This window comes from Arachis stenosperma, chromosome 3 (genome assembly GCF_014773155.1).
Source record: "Arachis stenosperma cultivar V10309 chromosome 3, arast.V10309.gnm1.PFL2, whole genome shotgun sequence".
Lineage (NCBI taxonomy): Eukaryota > Viridiplantae > Streptophyta > Magnoliopsida > Fabales > Fabaceae > Arachis > Arachis stenosperma.
In genome coordinates, this window is record NC_080379.1 from 56,078,598 (window position 1) to 56,097,558 (window position 18,961).

Below are 18,961 nucleotides of genomic sequence, written 5' to 3' on the forward strand. Positions count from 1 at the left end.
TCATCAACATACATTCATAATTCACTTTTCATAATTTAGATGTAGTTTTTAGAGAGAGAGGATCTCTCCTCTCTCTTGGGTTTTAGGATTAGGATTTCTTTTAGTCATTAGGATTGTTTCTTCGTACCAGGTTCAATAATTTATGTTTCTCCTCTATTTTTGTTACTCTGATGCTTTTATTTGTATTTGATTTATGTTGCCCAAATTGGCTTATGAACTTTTCCATGTTAGAATTGACATCTTCATTCAATATAATTTGAGGTATTCCAGATATTTATGATTTTAATTTAGCTTTCTACATTCTTGGCTTTGGTTGATTAATTGGTGACTCTTGAGTTGTCAAACTCATCGTGATTGAGAATTGTCATCTTTGCTGATTAATTTAGATTCTTATAACTCTAGTCTTTCCTTGAGGAGTTGACTAGGACTTTAGGTGTTAAATTAATTTGTCCACTTAACTGACCTTCATAGTTAGAGGTTGACTTAGTGGGAGCAAAAGTATAATTCTCATCACTATTGATAAGGATAACTAGGATAGGACTTCTAGTTTTCATACCGTGCCAAGAGATTTCTTCGTTATTAATTCATTAATTTTTGCAACCCATTTCTCTTGTTCAAAACATTTTCAAACCCAAATACTGTTTTCCATAACCAATAATAAATCATACTTCCCTGTGATTCCTTGAGAAGACGACTCGAGGTTTGAATACTTCGGTTAATTATTTTTATTGGGTTTGTTACTTGTGACAACCAAAACATTTGTAAGAAAGGTTGATTGCTTGGTTTAGTAACTATACTTACAACGAGAGTTTACTATAACTTCTAAACCATCAATCTTCAGTTCTTCAATTTCATTAGTGAAATTCTAGACCACACAAAAGTCCGATCATCAATTCTCTGACTTTGGGTGCCATAAGTGTGAATGGAAAGAAAAAAGCAAGGCTTTTCCAACACCAAACTTAAAAGCTTTTCTCATCCTGAGCATAATATGAAGAAAATAGTAGAAGAAGAAGAGAATAAAGGATATGGAGAGGGATAGTGGATTCGGCCAAGAAGGGCTTTGGTGTATGAATGGTGTATGTATGAAGGGTAGGAAGAAGGGGTATTTATAGGAGTGGGATAGCATAGGATTCAAATGAATAGGTGGGAATTGGGTGGTAAATTTTGAATGTGAAGTGGGTAGGGGTTGGTGGGAGTTATGATAGTTTTAGAAAGTGATATGGATGTGATTGGGTTAGAGTTTATAGGGAAGAGTATGTGGGGAAGAGTGAAAGTAAAAGAGAGAAGAAGATAGGTGTAGGTGGAGTTTTTGTGGGACCCATTGATCCTGAGGGGCTAGGGAATACGAGTTCCTTGCCTCCTTGTGGGCGTTGGACACCCAACTCTTGCTCCTGGCTGGCATTCAACGCCAGCTATGTGCCTCTAAGTGGGCGTTGAATGCCCTTGAGGATGCTTTTGCCTGGCGTTCAACGCCAGGTCTGTGCCTTTATTTGGGTGTTGAACACCCAAGGTCTGCCGCCTAACTGGCATTCAACAGCAGGTTTCTGCCCCATCACTGGCGTTGAACGCCCACTCTGGCCTCCCTCGTTGGCATTCAACACCAGTAAGATCTCTGCTCTAGGGTATTCTATTTTCCAGCTCTAACTGTTTCTATTTCTATTTTTATTTTAACTACTGCACATGATCATAAACTCAAAGAAAACATGAAAATTAAACTAATATAACATTAATAAACTTAAAGAAAAATAAGAAAACATTAATTATTGATGGGTTGCCTCCCAACAAGCATTTCTTTAACGTCACTAGCTTGATGGTTAGCTCCTTACGGAGATGGATAGAGGCTCAGAATTTTGCCCCTTACAGTGAATTTCTTGTCTGTGCTCTCATGGATAAGTTTCATATGTTCTAGAGACAGAATCCTGCACACATTGTGTGGAATGACTGGGTTGTCAGTGAAGACAAGTCTCATGCTAGGTGAGAGGCCTTCATTGGGATCTTCTTATCCCTCTAGCCTTTAGGTACTTTCTTCTTAGTACCTTTGTTCTCAGTGCTTGACAATGGTTGTCCAACCCAAACTTAAAGTTGGTGTCTGGGGATTCTGTATAATTTTGCACTGAGAGAAAAGGTTGAAACACAAGGTGCTGCACAACTGTTTCTCTTTTGTCAGGGAGAGAGTTAGGGCTAGGAAGGGTCTTCCAAGGATAATGGATTCATCAGCTTCCTCCCCATTATCCAGGATTATGAAATCAGCAGGGATGTAAACGTCTTCAACCTTTACTAGGACATCCTCTACCAGTCCATAAGCCTTTTTCATGGACTTGTCTGCCATCTCTAGTGAGATTCTTGTAGCTTGTACCTCAAAAATTCCCAACTTCTCCATTACAGAGAGTGGTATAAGGTTTATGCTTGACCCTAAGTCACACAGAGCCTTTTCAAAGGTAATGGTGACTATGGTGCAAGGAATCAGGAAGCATCCAGGATCCGACAACTTCTGAGGTAGTTTCTGCTGAACCAAGGCATTGAGTTCCTTGGTGAGTACTGGAGGTTCTTCCTCCAATGGCTTTGTGCCAAAAAATTTGGCATTCAGCTTCATGAGGACTCCTAGGTAATGAGCAACTTGCTCTTCCCAATTTTCCTCATCCTCATTAGAGGAGGAGTGATCCTTATAATCCATAATATGCAATAAGGCCTTCAAGGGAACTTCTATAGTATCCTCATGAGCCTTAGTTGCCTTTAGATCCTCATTAGGGAAGCCTTTAGTGGGCCTTGAACGTCCAGTAAGGCCTTCTTTACTAGCGTTTAATGCCAGTAATGCTGATTCCTTGGGAGTTGAACGCCTAGCTTGTGTCCCTTGACTGGTGTTCAACGCCAATGAGTGTTCCTTTTTCGGCATTGAACACCCAATAAGGTCTTCCTTACCGGTGTTTAATGCCAATGATGGTGCCTTTTGTGTGCGTTGAACTCCCAGTAAGGTCTTCCTTACTAGCGTTCAATGCCAGTCCTTCTTTTCCATATCCAGCCTCAATGTCCACTGTGATGGCCTTGCACTCTTCTCTTGGGTTCACTTCAGTATTACTAGGAAGAGTGTTAGGAGTGGTCTCAAGGATTTTCTTACTCAGTTGACCAATTTATAACTCCAAATTTCTTATGGGGGACCTAGTTTCTGTTATGAAACTGTGAGTGGTCTTAGAGAGTTCAGAGATTATGGTTGCTAAGTCAGAAAGGCTCTGCTTAGAAGTCTCCATCTGCTGCTCAGAAGATGGGAATGATGGTCTATTATTGAACCTATTTTGAGCTCTTCCACTTTGATTATTGTTGAAGCCTTGTTGAGGCTTCTGTTGATCCTTCCATGAAAGGTTAGGATGATTCCTCCATGAGGGGTTGTAGGTGTTTCTATAGGGTTCTCCTATGTAATTCACCTCTTCCATTGAGGGTTGATCTGGATCATAGGCATCTCCATCATAGGAGGTGTCTTGAGTGCTGCTAGTTGTAGCTTGCACTGCAGTCAATATCTTATTCTGAGCTAATATGGCATTCAGAGTGTCGACTTCCAGGACTTATTTCTTCTGATCTATCCCATTGTTCACAGGGTTCCTCTTAGAAGTGTACATGAATTGGTTGTTTGCAACCATTTTAATAAGTTCCTGTGCCTCTGCAGGCATCTTCTTCAAGTAGAGTGATCCACCAGCATAATGATTGAAAGACATTTTGGATATCTCAGATAGACCATCATAAAAGGTTCCTAGGATAGACCATTCTGAGAGCATGTCAGGAGGATACCTGATGTCGGGTGATATTTCCAATTGCTTGAGTTTAGATTTTTCACACTAAAAGAGGATTAACGTTGCAAGCATAGACCAAACCAAACAATCGGTCACCGATCAAATTGGAAATTTACAAGATGTGTCACAACTCAAAACCAATTTAAAACCGAGAGTATTTGACTCCCGGGTCGTCTCCCAATGAATCATTTGAGGGCAACGAGTGTGCAAATTCCAGTTGTAATGATCACGGGCTTGTCAATGAAGAAATGAACATATAAAGCAATAAAAGAACATGCAAAATTGTAACGATTGAACTAATAAAGAAATTAAAGAACCAACTATGTAATATAAACAAGTAAAGTATAAAATTGATTAACATAGCAATGTATGAAAGATTGAAAGCATAAAAAGGGGTCTTGGCTTGGAGTGAGCTTAGGTTCCTTTCCTTGTTGGAACCACAACTATGACAATTATGACGGATTAGTCTCACTTGATCAACTCTCACATCGGAAGGTAAGTTAAATGAGCATAAGTGTTCTTAACCCACAAATCCTAAATTGCTTGCTAATTACCTTAGCAACAAATTAGCGTTACTGGGAACAAGGACAATTAACAATCCAAGAATTGACACTAAATGTTGGACATTCCAACTCTAGGAACCCAATGGCTCGCTTTACCTAAGCCAAGAGACAAAAATTTAGCCTAAAACCATGTTCGACATTTTGTCAAACACTTGGTGGGCAAAAAGCTTAAACATGAGAGAAATAAGAAAAGACATTAAATTAAAAGCAACAATTGATCTCAATCAACAAGAGTAACATAAGAAAGCATAGAACAAACATCAAATACCAAATTCATCCACAAGAAATTGAAATTGCAAAGGAAAAGTGAAATTGAACTATAACTTGAAATAGAAGAAAGAGTAATGACAAAGTAACTATAAAGAGTAATAACAAGAGAATACTTACAATGAGATTAGCAAAATCCAAGATCAAAAATGGAAATGGCACTTTGAATGTAAAACCCTAAACCCTAGTAGAGATTATGAAAAACTTAGAGAAAACTAAAACTAAAAACCTTCTACTCCTACTCCTAAACTATACTAATGATATGCTATGTTATGTCCTTCATCCCCCCTCCAATATAAGCTAAGAGACTTCAGAAATGAGCCTCAAAAGCCCTAAAATTGCGAGTCACGTGCTTCTTTAATGAAGTCATGCGCGGACACCTGTGCGGACGCACAGGCGTGTGCGTCTGCACACCTTGCGAAAATCCCATCCTGTGCGTATGCACAAGTACCTGTGCGCACGCATACTAGGCGATGCTTGCTTGGATGCGCTATGCGCTCGAAATGATCCACATGCTCTGCTTGGGCTCCTGTGCGTACGCACAAGAAGTTGTGCACACGCACACGTCTCTGAACTCATCTCCTTTGATTCTTCATGTTTCCTCCACTTTGCATGCTCTTCTTCCATTTTCTCCAAACCATTCCCACCTTATGCACATGAAATCACTCACAAATAAGATCAAAGCATCAAATGGAAGGCAATTGGAATAAAATATATCAAATGGGGCATAAAAGAGCATGTTTTCATAATCAAGCACAATTTGGGAGGAAAGTTCAAAAGCATGCTATTCAAGGGAATAAGTGCAAGTTTATGTGATAAAATCCGTTCAATTCTAACCAAAAATCATCATCAAATATGGATTCATCAATACCTCCTGATCAGTTGCTTGTATCTTTCCCAAGCTTCATAGAGGGATTCACCCTCTTTTGTCTAAAGGTTTGAACTTCCACCCTGAGCTTGCTCATCTTTTGAGGTGGAAAGAACTTGGCCAAAAAAATATTGACCAACTTTTCCCAAGAGTCCATGCTTTCCTTAGGTTAGGAATCCAACCATATCTTAGCTCTATCTCTAATAGCAAAAGGAAAAGCATAAGTCTGTAGACCTCAAGATCCACTCCATTGGTCTTAACAGTATCACAAATCTGCAAGAATTCAAATAGGAACTGATGTGGATCTTCCAGTGGAAGTCCTTAAAATTTGTAATTCTGTTGCAAGAGAGAGACTAACTGAGGCTTTAGCTCAAAGTTAGTTGCTCTAATGGAATGTATGGAGATACTTCTTTCATAGAGGTCAGAAGTTGGTGCAATGAAGTCACCAAGAACCTTCCTTGCATCTCCTCTATTATTTGGCACAACTGCCATATCTGTGTTTTCAGCTTCTTGTTCGAATAGCTCTGTGAGGTTTCCTCCGGAATGTTGTGCTTTAACTTGTTGTAAACACTTCCTTAAGGTCCTCTCAGGTTCAGGTTCAGGATCAGGATCAAAGAGAGAAGTTCTTTATCTCTGTTCCTGCTCATAACAAGAAAAAGAAAACAAGAAAGAAGAAGAATGGGAGCTCTATATTCAAGAACAGAGGACTCCCTGTGAGATGTGAAGAAAAAAAAAGAATGAAGATAGAGAGAAGAGAAGAAGGATTCGAATAAAAAGGAAGAAAGATTCAAAAGTTAAGAAGTAAAAAGATAAACTAGAATTAAAATATTTTTGTTTTTATTTTATTTATTAATTGAATTAGAAAATAAAAGCTAATTAATTAAAAAGATTTGAAAATTAAATGATGATTTTCGAAAATAAAAGAGAGAGAAAGAGAAAGGAAGTTTTCGAAAATAGGAGAGAGAAGAATTAGTTAGAAAGTTTTGAAAAAGAAGAAAGAGAAAACAAGTAACTAATTAAGAAAGATTTGAAAACAAGATAAGATAGAAGATTTGAGAAAGATTTGATTTTGAAATTTGAAATTTGAATTTTAAAATTTGAATTGGAAACAAGATAAGATAATGATTTGAAATTAAATGAAAGATAACAAAAGATAAGATAAAGATTTGAAAAAGTATTGAATTTAAAATTTTAAAAGAAAGATAAGTGGTGTGGCGAAATTGTGAACAATACTTTTTCACAACTCAAATAATCCCCGGTAATGGCTCCAAGAACTTGGTGCGCTCAATACCATGGCATTACACAACTTCGCACAACTAACCAGCAAGTGCACTGGGTCGTCCAAGTAATAAACCTTACGTGAGTAAGGGTCGATCCCACGGAGATTGTTAGTATTGAAGCAAGCTATGGTCATCTTGTAAATCTTAGTCAGGCAAACTCAAATGTATATGATGATGAACGAAAATAACATAGAAGATAAAGATAGTGATACTTATGTATATCATTGGTGTAAGAGCTTCAGACAAGTGTATGAAGATGCCTTCCCTTCCGTCTCTCTGCTTTCCTAATGCCTTCATCCAATCCTTCTTACTCCTTTCCATGGCAAGCTCGTGTAAGGTTTCACTGTTGTCAGCAGCTACCTCCCATCCGCGCAGTGAAAGCTAATGCACACACTCTGTCACAGTGCTGCCAATCACCGGTTTGGTTCCCTCCCCTACCGGAATAGAATAACTCTTTTGCGTCTGTCACTAACGCCCAATAGGTTACAGGTTTGAAGCACGTCACAGTCATTCAGTCATTGAATCCTACTCAGAATACCACAGACAAGGTTAGACCTTCCGGATTCTCTGAATGCTGCCATCAGTTCTTGCCTATACCACGAAGATTCCGAAGAATCCAAGAGATATTCACTAAGCCTCAGATGCTTGTAGAACAAGAATGGTTGTCAGTCACCTTGTTCATGGGTGAGAATGGTGATGGGCGTCAATCATCACCTTCATCATGTTGAAGAACAAGTGATATCTTGGTAAAAGAACAAGCGGAATTGAATGGAAGAACAATAGTAATTGCATTAATACTCGAGGTACAGCAGAGCTCCACACCTTAATCTATGGTGTGTAGAAACTCCACCGTTGAAAATACATAAGCATAAGGTCTAGGCATGGCCAAATGGCCAGCCTCCCAATGATCTAAGATCTAGCATAAAACTCAAAGATAGCTACCAAGACCTCTGTCTAATACAATAGTAAAAGTTTGGGCGTTTAACTCCCATTTGGGTGCCAGTTCCAGCGTTTAACGCTGGGATTCTTGAGGTGACTTTGAACGCCGGTTTGGGCCATCAATCTTGGGCAAAGTATAAACTATTATATATTGCTGGAAAGCCCAGGATGTCTACTTTCCAACGCCGTTGAGAGCGCGCCAATTGGGCTTCTGTAGCTCTAGAAAATCCGCTTTAAGTGCAGGGAGGTCAGAATCCAACAGCATCTGCAGTCCTTTTGAGTCTCTGGATCAGATTTTGCTCAGGTCCCTCAATTTCAGCCAGAAAATACCTGAAATCACAGAAAAACACACAAACTCATAGTAAAGTCCAGAAGTGAATTTTAACTAAAAACTAATAAAATATACTAAAAACTAACTAGATCATATCAAAAACATACTAAAAACAATGCCAAAAAGCATACAAATTATCCGCTCATCACACACCAAACTTAAATTGTTGCTTGTCCCCAAGCACTGAAAATCAAATAAGACAAAAGGAAGAGAATATGCAATGAATTCCAAAACATCTGTGAAGATCAGTATTAATTAATGAGCGGGGCTTTTAACTTTTGCCTCTGAACAGTTGGCATCTCAATCTATCCTTTGAAATTCAAATGGTTGGCTTCTTTAGGAACTTAGAATCCAGATAGTGTTAATGATTCTCCTAGTAAAGTATGATATTCTTGAACATAGCTATTTATTGGTCTTGGCTGTGGCCCAAAGCACTCTGTCTTTCCAGTATTACCACCGGACATACATGCCACAGACACATAATTGGGTGAACCTTTTCAGATTGTGACTTAGCTTTGCTAAAGTCCCCAATTAGAGGTGTCCAGGGTTCTTAAGCACACTCTTATTTGCCTTGGATCACTACTCTTATTATTATTTTTTTTTTCGTTTTTTTTTTCGGTTTTTTTTTTTTTGAATAATGCTTTTCTTGCTTCAAGATCATTTATTGATTTTTCAGATCCTCAATAACATGTCTCCTTTTCATCATTCTTTCAAAGTCACATTCATGAACTACAAATTCAAGATACATATGCACTGTTTAAGCATGCATTCAGAACAAAAATATTGCCCCCACATCAAAATAATTAAACTATTATAAAATTCAAAATTCATGCAATTCTTCCTTTTTCAATTAAGCACATTTTTATTCAAGAAAGGTGATGGATTCATAGGACATTCATAACTTTAAGGCATAGACACTAAGACACTAATGATCACAGACACAAGCATGGATAACATAAAGCATAAAAATCGAAAAACATGAGAATAAAGAACAAGGAATCAAGGAATGGGTCCACCTCAGTGATGGCGGCTCTTCCTTGCTTTTGAAGGTCCTATGGAGTGCTTGAGCTCCTCAATGTCTCTTCCTTGCCTTTGTTGCTCCTCTCTCATGATTCTTTGTTCTTCTCTAATTTCATGGAGAGAATGGAGTGTTCTTGGTGCTCCACCCTTAGTTGTCCCATATGGAACTCAACTCTCCTAGGGAGGTGTTTAGTTGCCCCCAATAGTCTTGTGGAGGAAAATTCATCCCTTGAGGAATCTCAGGGATCTCATGATGAGTGGGATCTCTTGTGTACTCCATCCTTTTCTTAGTGATGGGCTTGTCCTCATCAATGGTGATGTCTCCCTCTATGTCAACTCCCACTGAATAACAGAGGTGACAAATGAGGTGAGGAAAGGCTAACCTTGCCAAGGTGAGGTCTTGTCCGCCACCCTATAGAGTTCTTGGGCTATAACCTCATGAACCTCTATTCTTCTCCAATCATGATGCTATGAATCATGATGGCCCGGTCTATGGTAACTTCGGACCGGTTTGCTAGTGGGAATGATTGAGCGTTGTATGAACTCTAACCATCCTCTAGCCACGGGTTTTGAGGTCATGCCTTCTCAATTGGACCGCTTTCCTCTTGAATCTTGCTTCCATTGTGCGCCCTCTTCACATATGACTGTGAGGACTTGGTCCAACCTTTGATCAAAGTTGACCCTTCTAGTGTAAGGATGCTCATCTCCTTGCATCATAGGCAAGTTGAACGCCACCCTCACACTTTCCGGACTAAAATCCAAGTATTTCCCCCGAACCATAGTAAGATAATTCTTTGGATCCGGGTTCACACTTTGGTCATGGTTCTTGGTGATCCATGCATTGGCATAGAACTCTTGAACCATCAAGATTCCGACTTGTTGAATGGGGTTGGTAAGTACTTCCCAACCTCTTCTTCGGATCTCATGGCGGATCTCCGGATATTCACCCTTTTTGAGTGAAAGGGGACTTCGGGATCACCTCTTCAAGGCCACAACTTCATAGAAGTGGACTTGATGCCCTTGAGAGGAATCTATCCATCTCCCATGACTCGGAGGTGGAAGCTTTTGCCTTCCCTTTCCTCTTTTTAGAGGTTTCTCCGGCCTTGGATGCCATAAATGGTTATGAAAAGCAACGCTTTTACCAACACCAAACTTAAAATGTTTGCTCGTCCTTGAGCAAAGAAAAAGAAGAGTAGAAGAAGAAGAAATGAGGAAGAGGAGATGTGGGGTTGGTGGGATTTATGAAGGATGGATGTGAATGGTGAAGAGAAAGATGGGATTTGATAGGTGAGGGGATTTTGGGAAGAGGTGTTGAGGTGATTGGTGAATGGGGGAAGAAGAGAGAGAGTGATGGTAGGGTCCTGTGGGGTCCACAGATCCTGTAGTGTCAAGGAAAAGGCATCCTTGCACCAAATGGCATCAAAATCCACGTTTTGAGCCTTTTCTGGCGTTAAACGCCGGGCTGGTGCCCATTCCTGGCGTTTAACGCCAGGTTTTTGCCCTTTACTGGCGTTTAACGCCAGTCTGGTGCCCCTTTTCTGGCGTTAAACGCCCAGAATGGTGCCAGACTGGGCGTTAACGCCCAACTGCTAGCTGACTGGCGTTGAACGCCAGCAGCATCTTCCTCCAGGGTGTGCTGTTTTTCTTCCTGTTTTTCATTTTGTTTTTGCTTTTTTCATTGTTTTTGTGACTTCTTATGATCATCAACCTACAAAAAAGATAAAATAACAAAAGAAAAATTAATTATAAAACATTGGGTTTGCCTCCCACAGCGCTTCTTTACTGTCATTAGCTTGACAGAGGACTCTCATGGAGCCTCAGAGATGCTCAGAACCGTGTTGGAACTTCCCACACCAAACTTAGAGTTTGAATGTGGGGTTCAACACCAAACTTAGAGTTTGATTGTGGCCTCCCAGCACCAAACTTAGAGTCTGACTGTGGGGGCTCTGTTTGGCTCTGTTTTGAGAGAAGCTCTTCATGCTTCTTCTCCATGATGACAGAGGGATATCCTTGGGCCTTAAACACCAAGGATTCTTCATTCACTTGAGTGATCAACTCTCCTCTATCAACATCAATCACAGCCTTTGCTGTGGCTAGGAAGGGTCTGCCAAGGATGATGGATTCATCCATGCACTTCCCAGTCTCTAGGACTATGAAGTCAGTAATGTAATGGTCTTCAACCTTAACCGAACATCCTCTATAAGTCCATAGGCTTGTTTTCTTGAGTTGTCTGCCATCTCTAGTGAGATTTTTGCAGCTTGCACCTCAAGATTCCTAATTTCTCCATTACAGAGAGGGGCATGAGGTTTACACTTGACCCCAAGTCACACAAGGCCTTCTTGAAGGTCATGGTGCCTATGGACAAGGTATAGAAAACTTCCCAGATCCTGCCTCTTTTGAGGCAAATGCTGCCTAGACAAGTTATCCAGTTCTTTGGTGAGCAAAGGAGGTTCATCCTCCCAAGTCTCATTTCCAAATAACCTGTCATTCAGCTTCATGATTGCTCCAAGGTATTTAGCAACTTGCTCCTCAGTGACATACTCCTCCTCTTCAGAGGAAGAATACTCATCAGAGCTCATAAAAGGCAGTAGTAAGTCCAAGGGAATCTCTATGGTCTCAGTTTGAGCCTCAGATTCCCAAGTGGTGCACGAAATTGTGATCACTACAACTTCGCACAACTAACCAGCAAGTGCACTGGGTCGTCCAAGTAATACCTTACGCGAGTAAGGGTCGATCCCACGGAGATTGGTGGTATGAAGCAAGCTATGGTCATCTTGTAAATCTCAGTCAGGCAGACTCAAATGTATAATGGTGATGAACGAAAATAACATAGAAGATAAAGATAGTGATACTTATGTATATCATTGGTGTAAGAGCTTCAGACAAGTGTATGAAGATGCCTTCCCTTCCGTCTCTCTGCTTTCCTACTGTCTTCATCCAATCCTTCTTACTCCTTTCCATGGCAAGCTCGTGTAGGGTCTCACTGTTGTCAGCAGCTACCTCCCATCCGCGCAGTGAAAGCTAATGCACACACTCTGTCACAGTGCTGCCAATCACCGGTTTGGTTCCCTCCCCTACCGGAATAGAATAACTCTTTTGCGTCTGCACTAACGCCCAGTAGGTTACAGTTGAAGCACGTCACAGTCATTCAATCATTGAATCCTACTCAGAATACCACAGACAAGGTTTAGACCTTCCGGATTCTCTTGAATGCCGCCATCAGGTCCTGCCTATACCACGAAGATTCCGAAGAATCCAAGAGATATTCACTAAGCCTCGGATGCTTGTAGAACAAGAATGGTTGTCAGTCACCTTGTTCATAGGTGAGAATGATGATGAGTGTCAATCACCACCTTCATCAAGTTGAAGAACAAGTGATATCTTGGTAAAAGAACAAGCGGAATTGAATAGAAGAACAATAGTAATTGCATTAATACTCGAGGTACAGCAGAGCTCCACACCTTAATCTATGGTGTGTAGAAACTCCACCGTTGAAAATACATAAGAAAAAGTGATCATTGGTTTCGGCCCCAAAGAGGGAACCAGAAGAACCAAGATCTGATCTAAGAACTAGATGTCCGAAGATGATCAAAGGATCAAAAACAATCCAAAGATGAAAATACAATAGTAAAAGGTCCTACTTATAGAAACTATTAGCCTAAGGTGTACAAAGATGAGTAAATGACATAAAAATCCACTTCCGGGCCCACTTGGTGTGTGCTTGGGCTGAGCAATGAAGCATTTTTCGTGTAGACTCTTCTTGGCGTTTAACTCCAGCTTTTATGCCAGTTTGGGCGTTTAACTCCCAATTAGGTGCCAGTTCCAGCGTTAACGCTGGGATTTCTTGAGGTGACTTTGAACGCCGGTTTGGGCCATCAAATCTTGGGCAAAGTATGGACTATCATATATTGCTGGAAAGCCCAGATGTCTACTTTCCAACGCCGTTGAGAGCGCGCCAATTGGGCTTCTGTAGCTCCAGAAAATCTACTTCGAGTGCAGGAGGTCAGAATCCAACAGCATCTGCAGTCCTTTTGAGTCTCTGGATCAGATTTTTGCTCAGGTCCCTCAATTTCAGCCAGAAAATACCTGAAATCACAGAAAAACACACAAACTCATAGTAAAGTCCAGAAAAGTGAATTTTAATTAAAACTAGTAAAATATAATAAAAACTAACTAAAACTACTAAAAACATACTAAAACAATGCCAAAAGCGTACATATTATCCGCTCATCACAACACCAACTTAATTGTTGCTTGTCCCCAAGCAACTGAAAATCAATAAGATAAAAGAAGAGAATACTATAGACTCCAAATTATCAATGAACATAGCTCCAAATTAGATGAGCGGGACTAGTAGCTTTTTGCCTCCAAACAGTTTTGACATCTCACTTTATCCTCTGAAATTCAGAATGATTGGCTTCTTTAGGAACTCAGAATCCAGATAGTGTTATTGATTCTCCTAGTTAAGTATGATGATTCTTGAACACAGCTACTTATTGAGTCTTGGCTGTGGCCCAAAGCACTCTGTCTTCCAGTATTACCACCGGATACATACATGCCACAGACACATAATTGGGTGAACCTTTTCAGATTGTGACTCAGCTTTGCTAAAGTCCCCAATTAGAGGTGTCCAGGGTTCTTAAGCACACTCTTTTTGCCTTGGATCACAACTTTATTTCTTTCTTTTTCTTTCTTTCTCCCTTTTTTTCGTTTTTCTCCTTCTTTTTTTCTTCTTCTTCCTTTTTTTTTTGTATTCACTGCTTTTTCTTGCTTCAAGAATCATTTTTATGATTTTTCAGATCCTCAGTAACATGTCTCCTTTTTCATCATTCTTTCAAGAGCCAACAATTTTTAACATTCATGAACCACAAATTCAAAAGACATATGCACTGTTTAAGCATACATTCAGAAAACAAAAGTATTGCCACCACATCAAACTAATTAAGCTAGTTTTAAAGATGAATTTGAAATCCTGTACTTCTTGTTCTTTTGTGATAAAAACAGTTTTCATTTAAGAAAGGTGATGGATTCATAGGACATTCATAACTTTAAGGCATAGACACTAAGACACTAATGATCACAAGACACAAGCATGGATAACATAAAGCATAAAAATCGAAAAACATGAGAATAAAGAACAAGGAAATCAAGGAATGGGTCCACCTCAGTGATGGCGGCTCTTCCTTGCTTTTGAAGGTCCTATGGAGTGCTTGAGCTCCTCAATGTCTCTTCCTTGCCTTTGTTGCTCCTCTCTCATGATTCTTTGTTCTTCTCTAATTTCATGGAGGAGAATGGAGTGTTCTTGGTGCTCCACCCTTAGTTGTCCCATATTGGAACTCAACTCTCCTAGGGAGGTGTTTAGTTGCCCCCAATAGTCTTGTGGAGGAAAATTCATCCCTTGAGGAATCTCGGGATCTCATGATGAGTGGGATCTCTTGTGTACTCCATCCTTTTCTTAGTGATGGGCTTGTCCTCATCAATGGTGATGTCTCCCTCTATGTCAACTCCCACTGAATAACAGAGGTGACAATGAGGTGAGGAAAGGCTAACCTTGCCAAGGTGGAGGTCTTGTCCGCCACCCTATAGAGTTCTTGGGCTATAACCTCATGAACCTCTATTTCTTCTCCAATCATGATGCTATGAATCATGATGGCCCGGTCTATGGTAACTTCGGACCGGTTGCTAGTGGGAATGATTGAGCGTTGTATGAACTCTAACCATCCTCTAGCCACGGGTTTGAGGTCATGCCTTCTCAATTGGACCGGCTTTCCTCTTGAATCTTGCTTCCATTGTGCGCCCTCTTCACATATGACTGTGAGGACTTGGTCCAACCTTTGATCAAAGTTGACCCTTCTAGTGTAAGGATGCTCATCTCCTTGCATCATAGGCAAGTTGAACGCCACCCTCACACTTTCCGGACTAAAATCCAAGTATTTTCCCCCGAACCATAGTAAGATAATTCTTTGGATCCGGGTTCACACTTTGGTCATGGTTCTTGGTGATCCATGCATTGGCATAGAACTCTTGAACCATCAAGATTCCGACTTGTTGAATGGGGTTGGTAAGTACTTCCCAACCTCTTCTTCGGATCTCATGGCGGATCTCCGGATATTCACCCTTTTTGAGTGAAAAGGGGACTTCGGGGATCACCTTCTTCAAGACCACAACTTCATAGAAGTGGACTTGATGCACCCTTGAGAGGAATCTATCCATCTCCCATGACTCGGAGGTGGAAGCTTTTGCCTTCCCTTTCCTCTTTTTAGAGGTTTCTCTGGCCTTGGATGCCATAAATGGTTATGAAAAAGCAATGCTTTTACCACACCAAACTTAAAATGTTTGCTCGTCCTCGAGCAAAAGAAGAAAGAAGAGAGTAGAAGAAGAAGAAATGAGGAAGAGGGAGATGGTGGTGTATTCGGCCAAGAAGGGTAAGAAAGGGTGTTTAGGTTGTGTGAAAATGAAGGGTTGGAGAAGGGTATTTATAGGAGAGAGGGGGTGAGGGTTCGGCCATTTGAGGGTGGGTTTGGGAGGGAAAGTGGTTTGAATTTGAAGGGTGAGGTTGGTGGGGATTTATGAAGGATGGATGTGAATGGTGAAGAGAAAGATAGGATTTGATAGGTGGGGTTTTTTGGGGAAGAGGTGTTTGAGGTGATTGGTGAATGGGGAAGAGAGAGAGTGATGGTAGGTCCTGTGGGGTCCACAGATCCTGTAGTGTCAAGGAAAAGGCATCCTTGCACCAAATGGCATCAAAATCCACGTTTTGAGCCTTTTTCTGGCGTTAAACGCCGGGCTGGTGCCCATTCCTGGCGTTTAACGCCAGGTTTTTACCCCTTACTGGCGTTTAACGCCAGTCTGGTGCCCCTTTCTGGCGTTAAACGCCCAGAATGGTGCCAGACTGGGCGTTAAACGCCCAACAGCTAGCATTACTGGCGTTTGAACGCCAGCTTCTTCTTCTCCAGGGTGTGCTGTTTTTCTTCCTGTTTTTTTCATTTTGTTTTTGTGACTTCTTATGATCATCAACCTAAAAAAAAGATAAAATAACAAAAGAAAATAATTAATTATAAAACATTGGGTTGCCTCCCAACAAGCGCTTCTTTACTGTCATTAGCTTGACAGAGGACTCTCATGGAGCCTCAGAGATGCTCAGAACCGTGTTGGAACCTCCCAACACCAAACTTAGAGTTTGAATGTGGGGGTTCAACACCAAACTTAGAGTTTGGTTGTGGCCTCCCAACACCAAACTTAGAGTTTGACTGTGGGGGCTCTGTTTGGCTCTGTTTTGAGAGAAGCTCTTCATGCTTCTTCTCCATGATGACAGAGGGATATCCTTGGGCCTTAAACACCAAGGATTCTTCATTCACTTGAATGATCAACTCTCCTCTATCAACATCAATCACAGCCTTTGCTGTGGCTAGGAAGGGTCTGCCAAGGATGATGGATTCATCCATGCACTTCCCAGTCTCTAGGACTATGAAGTCAGTAGAATGTATGGTCTTCAACCTTAACCAGAACATCCTCTATAAGTCCATAGGCTTGTTTTCTTGAGTTGTCTGCCATCTCCAGTGAGATTTTTGCAGCTTGCACCTCAAAGATCCCTAATTTCTCCATTACAGAGAGGGGCATGAGGTTTACACTTGACCCCAAGTCACACAAGGCCTTCTTGAAGGTCATGGTGCCTATGGTACAAGGTATAGAAAACTTCCCAGGATCCTGCCTCTTTTGAGGCAAATGCTGCCTAGACAAGTTATCCAGTTCTTTGGTGAGCAAAGGAGGTTCATCCTCCCAAGTCTCATTTCCAAATAACCTGTCATTCAGCTTCATGATTGCTCCAAGGTATTTAGCAACTTGCTCCTCAGTGACATACTCCTCCTCTTCAGAGGAAGAATACTCATCAGAGCTCATGAAAGGCAGTAGTAAGTCCAAGGGAATCTCTATGGTCTCAGTTTGAGCCTCAGATTCCCAAGGTTCCTCATTGGGGAACTCATTGGAGGCCAGTGGACGTCCAGTGAGGCCTTCCTCAGTGGCGTTCACTGCCTCTTCTTCCTCCCAGAATTCGGCCATATTTATGGCTTTGCACTCTCCTTTTGGATTTTCTTCAGTGTTACTTGGGAGAGTGCTTGGGGGAAGTTCAGTAATTTTCTTGCTCAGCTGACCCACTTGTCCTTCCAAATTCCTAATGGAGGATCTAGTTTCAGTCATGAAACTTTGAGTGGTTTTGATTAGATCAGAGACCATGGTTGCTAAGTCAGAGGTATTCTGCTTAGAGCTCTCTGTCTGTTGCTGAGAAGATGATGGAAAAGGTTTACCATTGTTAAACCTGTTTCTTCCACCATTATTATTGAAACCTTGTTGAGGTCTCTCTTGATTCTTCCATGAGAGATTTGGGTGATTTCTCCATGAAGAATTATAGGTGTTACCATAGGGTTCTCCCAGGTAATTTACCTCTTCCATTGAAGGGTTCTCAGGATCATAGGCTTCTTCCTCAGATGAAGCTTCCTTAGTACTGCTTGGTGCATTTTGCATTCCAGACAGACTTTGAGAAATCAGATTGACTTGTTGAGTCAATATCTTGTTCTGAGCCAAAATGGCATTCAGAGTGTCAATTTCAAGAACTCCTTTCTTCTGACTAGTCCCATTGTTCACAGGATTCCTTTCAGAAGTGTACATGAATTGGTTATTTGCAACCATTTCAATCAGTTCTTGAGCTTCAGTAGGCGTCTTCTTCAGATGAAGAGATCCTCCAGCAGAGCTATCCAAAGACATCTTGGATAGTTCAGAGAGACCATCATAGAAAATACCTATGATGCTCCATTCAGAAAGCATGTCAGAGGGACATTTTCTGATTAACTGTTTGTATCTTTCCCAAGCTTCATAGAGGGATTCTCCATCCTTCTGTCTGAAGGTTTGAACTTCCACTCTAAGCTTACTCCATCTTTGTGGTGGAAAGAACTTTGCCAAGAAGGCATTGACTAGCTTTTCCCAAGAGTCCAGGCTTTCTTTAGGTTGAGAATCCAACCATATTCTAGCTCTGTCTCTTACAGCAAAAGGGAATAGCATCAGTCTATAGACCTCAGGGTTAACCCCATTAGTCTTGACTGTGTCACAGATTTGCAAGAATTCAGCTAAAAACTGATGAGGATCTTCCATTGGAAGTCCATGGAACTTGCAATTCTGTTGCATTAGAGAAACTAATTGAGGCTTAAGCTCAAAGTTGTTTGCTCCAATGGCAGGGATAGAGATGCTTCTCCCATAGAAATCAGGAGTAGGTGCAGTAAAGTCACCAAGCACCTTCCTTGCATTGTTGGCATTGTTGTTGTTTTCGGCTGCCATTTGTTCTTCTTCCTCGAAGAATTCGGTCAGGTGCTCTAAAGAGAGTTGTGTTTTGGCTTCTCTTAGCTTTCTCTTCAAGGTCCTTTCAGGTTCAGGATCAACCTCAACAAGAATGCCTTTGTCTCTGCTCCTGCTCATATGAAAGAGAAGAGAACAAGAAAGTGTGGAATCCTCTATGTCACAGTATAGAGATTCCTTGAAATGTCAGAGGAAAAGAAATAGAAAGAAGAAGGAGAAGATGAATTCGAACTTTAATTAGATAAGGTTCGAATTGTGCATTTAGAAGGAGTGGTACTCCATAAATAGAAGGATGTGGGAAGGAGGGAAGAGATTTTTCGAAAATTCATTAAAATATTTTGAAAACATTTTTGAAAAACATTAATTGATTTTCGAAAATCAAAGTGGGAAAGAAATCAAGTGATTTTTGAAAAAAGATTTTAAAATTAGAAATTAAAAAGATTTGATTGCAAACTATTTTGAAAAAGATGTGGTTAAAAAGATTTAATTGAAAAGTTATGGTTTTAAAAAGATGTGATTGAGAAGATATGATTTGAAAACAATTTTAAAAGATATGATTTGAAAAC

General features: G+C 40.6%; 1 non-coding gene across 1 annotated transcript; it reads left to right on the forward strand.

Annotated features, from left to right (window-relative positions):
* Nucleotides 1–17,864: 17,864 nt before the first annotated feature.
* Nucleotides 17,865–17,972, forward strand: LOC130971176 (small nucleolar RNA R71). The gene has a single exon (XR_009082410.1). It is a non-coding gene; the product is annotated as a small nucleolar RNA R71 (small nucleolar RNA).
* Nucleotides 17,973–18,961: the final 989 nt, after the last annotated feature.